The following is a 6,472-nucleotide window of genomic DNA, read 5'->3' on the forward strand; positions in this document are numbered from 1 at the left end:
TTTTATATTAAAAATATAAATTATTTTTCTTCTTTTCTTTTTTTTTACACACCATATATAAATATATGTTATTTAGAAATGTAAACCTTTTATATTATTCGTCAACAAATAAATATTATTTTTTGTATAAAATTTTATTGCATTTATAACTCATATCATGGTTACTTTAAAGCGAGAAGTTTTTTTAATATTTCAAATGAATATAAAATAATATAAATTTTATGAAATTTATTTATTTTTAGAAATAGCAATCGCTTATAATTATAACAAAATTTTAATAATGTTTAATTTTATTTCAATAATTTATATATATATATATATATATATTTTTTAATAAAAATAATATACTCTTATTTAATAATATATGTTGGTCCTATATATAGGACCGAAAATATTTCTTATTTGTTTTTTTTTTTTTAAATTGTTATTTAAAACGCTTATGCACGTTCTCCACGAATACGTCTTGCCAATTGTATATCCTTAGGCATAATTGTAACACGCTTTGCATGAATTGCGCATAAATTGGTATCTTCAAATAAACCTACTAAATAGGCTTCACTAGCTTCTTGTAATGCCATAACAGCTGAACTTTGGAAACGTAAATCGGTTTTAAAATCTTGTGCAATTTCACGTACTAAACGTTGGAATGGTAATTTACGAATTAACAATTCAGTACTTTTTTGATAACGACGAATTTCTCGTAAAGCTACTGTACCAGGACGATATCTGTGTGGTTTTTTTACTCCACCAGTTGCTGGTGCACTTTTACGTGCAGCTTTCGTTGCTAATTGTTTTCTTGGTGCTTTACCACCAGTTGATTTACGTGCAGTTTGCTTGGTTCTAGCCATTTTCAAATAATAATGTTTTTACAAAAAAACACACAATTTTAAAAATTATATTCGACAATTTGATACTACAAAGTCAAATGTTTAAATGCGAAATAAATGTGTTGTATTTATATTTATATGAAATTTCAAAATTTTTGTTGTCATATCCTATTGGATAGCTATCAGAGTATGGACTAATCAAATTGTATAGGCGTGGCTTAAAAAATCTTTAATGCTTTATATAAAAAGGCACAATTGTACCGGCGCTCACATACATTACAATACTTGTGAGGTTAACACACGTGTTATCCGTTCGTTAAAATATTGTAAATAATTTTTTATTAAAATGACTGGCAGAGGAAAAGGTGGAAAGGGTCTTGGAAAAGGGGGTGCAAAACGTCATAGAAAAGTTTTGCGTGATAATATCCAAGGTATTACAAAACCTGCAATTCGTCGTTTAGCACGACGAGGTGGAGTAAAACGTATCTCTGGTTTAATTTATGAAGAAACACGTGGTGTACTTAAAGTATTCCTTGAAAATGTTATTCGGGATGCTGTTACATATACTGAACACGCAAAACGTAAAACAGTTACAGCTATGGATGTTGTATATGCATTAAAACGACAAGGTCGTACTTTGTATGGTTTTGGAGGTTAAGAAAATATAATAATTTACTTAAAATATTTAGTAAATTTATTAAAGAATATTTAATACATCCGATAAATTTAAACAGGCTTTCCTTTTTGGGAAGCCACTAATTTTATTTATATAAGAGTAAATAAATTTGTTAATAAATATAACATATTATATAATTTGTTTACAACAAATTATTTTGTTTATAACATACATTACCAAATATTTTTATTTATTTTTTTTTTTTTATTGTAATATATCTGCAATAATAAATTATAATTTTTATTTTATCTATTTTTTTTTACAATAACTTATTTAATTTTTGAAAAAATTTTATTATAAATTAATATACTATTATATTTTTTATATATACAAGTTAAGAGTAACAAGTATCGATAGGAGATTATCGAATTTATAACTAATAAAACATTTCGCCTTAATCAAAGAAAATAAAGATTTTGCTATACCATTTTTTATACTTTCAATAAATAATTTATTATTAAATTTTTATTATTTCATTTATTTTTTAAAATTATTAAAAATATTTTTCTAATAATTATAAGCGTACATAAACAAGTAGTAAATGTAAAATGAAAATAATAAAGGTAATGTAATGCATTTGCATTACACTGATTTACGATATATATTCCGCGATATCCTTTATTATATTTAAAATTAATAATATTGATATACTAATAATAGATATATTCAAGCTATTAATATATAAAATTTTATATTAAATATGATATTAATAATTGTTTATTTTATTTTTTTGTATATATAAAAATAATTTACTCTTATTTAAAAAATTTGATGGCTCTCTTAAAAAGAGAGCCGTTTTTATATGTTGATGTATTTTTATGTTATCAATTAAATAATATTTTCGATTTATTTATTTTGAACTTGTATATTTTGTAACAGCTTTAGTACCTTCACTAACAGCGTGCTTTGCCAATTCACCAGGTAATAATAATCGAACTGCGGTTTGAATTTCCCGACTTGTGATTGTTGAACGTTTATTATAATGTGCTAAACGTGATGCTTCAGCAGCAATACGTTCAAAAATATCATTAACAAAACTGTTCATGATACTCATAGCTTTACTAGAGATACCAGTATCAGGATGCACTTGTTTTAATACTTTGTAAATGTAAATTGCATATGATTCCTTGCGCTTCCTCTTCTTTTTCTTATCACTCTTTGATATATTTTTTTGAGCTTTGCCAGCTTTTTTTGCTGCTTTTCCACTTGTTTTTGGTGGCATTGTTACAAACAATTAATATACACAGATAGTTACAGAACACCAGTCAGTATATGTATGAGCGTGTCGTGTATACAACTAGCGTATTATATACGCGAAGATGGATATAACAATAAAAATGAATACTACTCTCTGATTGGCTAAAAATAATACTATAAGGTGATTGGTTTATTTTTAAAGTTTTATATTTTATAAATATTATAAATTAAAATACCCAAATAACATTTTAAACATTTATGTTACAATCCCCGTAACGTACACATCTGTGTGATTATATTTACAAAAAAAAATATTAATTAAATAAATTTATTCGCTATGTCTGGACGAGGTAAAGGTGGTAAAGTAAAGGGAAAGGCAAAGTCAAGATCAAGCCGAGCAGGATTACAATTTCCTGTTGGAAGAATTCACAGATTATTACGAAAAGGAAATTATGCTGAACGAGTAGGTGCTGGTGCCCCAGTATATTTGGCTGCTGTTATGGAATATTTGGCTGCAGAAGTTCTCGAGTTAGCTGGTAATGCTGCCCGTGATAACAAAAAAACACGTATCATTCCACGTCATTTACAATTGGCAATTCGTAATGATGAAGAATTAAATAAATTATTATCTGGTGTAACAATTGCTCAAGGTGGTGTATTACCAAACATTCAAGCAGTGTTATTACCAAAGAAAACTGAAAAGAAAGCATAAATTAAAAACATTGCATTAATTTTTATAATAATAATACATCGATCATAGGCCTTTTAATAAAAGGCCACAAATTTATTTAAAATAAGAGTAAAAATTATTTTTATAAATAATATATTATAATATTTTTTTAAAGAATCAATTTAAATAATTATAAATTAATGATTCTTTTTTTTTTTTTCTTTTTTTATATGTTATTATGGAAATAATTCATCATATTATGATGACATTTAGGTAACATATTATAAGAATATTCATAAAATATTATCAAAATAATATTGTATTATGATGATATTTAGACAAAATATTATAAGAATATACACAAAATATTATCAAAATAATATCATTAGATAACAAAACTGTTCATGATACTCATACCTTTACTAGAGATAAAAGTATCAGGATGCACTTGTATTAATACATATTATCACAACATCACAAAATATTTTTTAAAAGGAAAAATTTTTTTAAAATTATTATAAAATTTGATTGAATTAAATTTCAATTTATTTTTTTAATAATTAAAGAAAAAAAAAAAAAAAAGCATATAAACTTTCTATTGAAAATGTTATTTTAAACTAGATGGCCAAGTGAACTTCGTTACACAAACAATATATGACGTATTCGTTATTTAAATAATCAGTATCCTTTGATATTATATCAATACGTTACTCTCTTCTTTTGATACATATTAATAAAATTTCAATTTATAAGATTTTATGTCAATTATATAAATAATATTATAAATTTTCTAAATACATAAGTTAAGTAACAAAAAATTTGAATAACAAGATAAATTTATATATTATGTTTTAATACTCGATACTATAATATATCGCATCCGTTACCAATTATTCGGTATCCTTTGATTTATACACAGAATGAACTAAAAATATATATCAAATTTATTTTATTTATTTATATATTTAATATTATTATTATTATTTTATATTACAAAGTTTCTTAACGAAGCTTACAATGATTTCTCATATCGTACTTAACAAAATTATTTAGATCATATAAAATTTAAATTGTTAAAAAATTTGTATATTTATTATTATTATTATTTATTTTTATTAAAATTACATAACATAAAATTAATAATATTTTAATAATTATATAAATTAATTCTTATTTAAAATAATCTTATATTAATCTCAACAAATACTCTAATAATATATTTTGTCATAAATTTTTTTATATTTAAAATAAATATTATAATATATAAATACTTATATCAGTATAAAATTTCTTTATATAATTATGAAAAAATTAATTTAATAGTTAATTATTGATATTAATGCATAAATAAAAGTATTTTCTAATGAAATATATTTTGTCAATGTTCGATTAACACATTTCATAATAATACGTTTTCATTATTGACAAAAAAAGTTTTTCTAAAAATGAAATCTTATACTATAATATATATATTTATATATTAAATTTTTTAATTATTTATATACTAATAATTTATAATAAATCGATATTAAATAAAAAATAAAAATATATACTTTTTAAGTTTACCTTAAAAATATTATTGTTTTGTATGATTGAAATAATTAATATTAAACTATGTTTATTAATAATTGTTAATAAAAAAATTAAATATATTTTAATTTATAAAATAAATATTATTATTAAATTTATAATTTATTATTTTATATATTATAGAAATTGAAAAAATAAATCATGTTTACTACGACAGTAAATTAGAAATACTATTTAATTTTTATGTGTTTTCTACATGGTACTTTGACTTACATAGGGACTTATATTATTGTGAATAATGATATAATTGAAAACCTTTATTTTTTATTTGATAGAATTATTATATTTTATCATTTAAATATTTATAATAAATACATTATTTTTATAAAGTAAAAAAATATGGCCGAAGAAAATTCTACAGCTGTTGCAGCAACTGCGGTTACTGCTGCTTCTACAACACCAACAAAAAAAGCAACAGCTTCTGGTGCTAAACGTACAAAACAACATTCAAAACCAACACATCCACGTACATCAGAAATGGTTGTTAACGCAATTAAAAATTTAAAAGAACGTGGTGGTTCATCATTACAAGCAATTAAAAAATATTTAGCTGCAAATTATAAAGTGGATTCTGATAAAATTTCACCATTTATTAAAAAATATTTAAAAGCTGCTGTAACTGAGGGAGCCTTGGTACAAACTAAAGGTAAAGGTGCATCTGGTTCATTCAAATTGGCTGCTTCCGCTTCATCTAATTCTTCAGCTAAATCAAAAGTATCCAAAAAAGAAAGTGGAGCAAAAGGTTCAGCAAAGAGTGCTAAAAGTAAACGGGCACCAAAAGAAAAGAAAGCCACAACTACATCATTGGCAGCCAAAAAGCCTAAAGCAAAAAAAGCGACTCCATCATCATCAACTGCTGCTAAAAAAGTTACTGCAAAATCATCAGCGGCATCAAAAAAAGCACCAGTTAAAGCAAAACCAGCAAAAAGTACAAAATCCGCTGCCAAAAGTAGCCCTGCTCGTAAACCGAAAGCACCAAAAGCTAAGAAAGCTTCTGTTGCCAAATCATCTCCTACAAAAATTAAAAAAGCAGCACCAAAAAAGAAATGATCTGTTACTTTAATAATATATTGAAATATTTCATTATTTTTGCTAAAAAATGAAAATAACATAGGCCTTAATACAGGCCACAAATTAATATTTGATAAGAGTAAATTATTTTTTGTATAAATATTTTATAAAATAATAGTTAAGAAACATTTGCCACAGTCAGTACCACGGATGGGTGGCCACTTGAGAATACTGTGTGCGGTTGCATTTTTATTTAAAATATATGGTATAATAAATAAGTATATATTTAAATTGATTACTTCATTGAAAATTTTAATAATATACTTTAATATTAATGATATTTATGAAAAATATATATTTGTAAAAATTTTCATTTATTACTGGCAACAGCCATACCACGTTGAAAACACCGGTTCTCGTCCGATCACCGAAGTTAAGCAACATTGGGCACAGTCAGTACTTGGATGGGTGACCGCTTGGGAACACTGTGTGCGGTTGCCT

At 24.0% G+C, this 6,472-nt stretch overlaps 1 non-coding gene across 1 annotated transcript; it reads left to right on the forward strand.

The window, feature by feature from the left end:
* Positions 1–6,353: 6,353 nt before the first annotated feature.
* Positions 6,354–6,472, forward strand: LOC123304455. The gene has a single exon (XR_006536475.1). It is a non-coding gene; the product is annotated as a 5S ribosomal RNA (ribosomal RNA).

Source organism: Chrysoperla carnea, assembly GCF_905475395.1.
Source record: "Chrysoperla carnea chromosome X unlocalized genomic scaffold, inChrCarn1.1 SUPER_X_unloc_54, whole genome shotgun sequence".
Lineage (NCBI taxonomy): Eukaryota > Metazoa > Arthropoda > Insecta > Neuroptera > Chrysopidae > Chrysoperla > Chrysoperla carnea.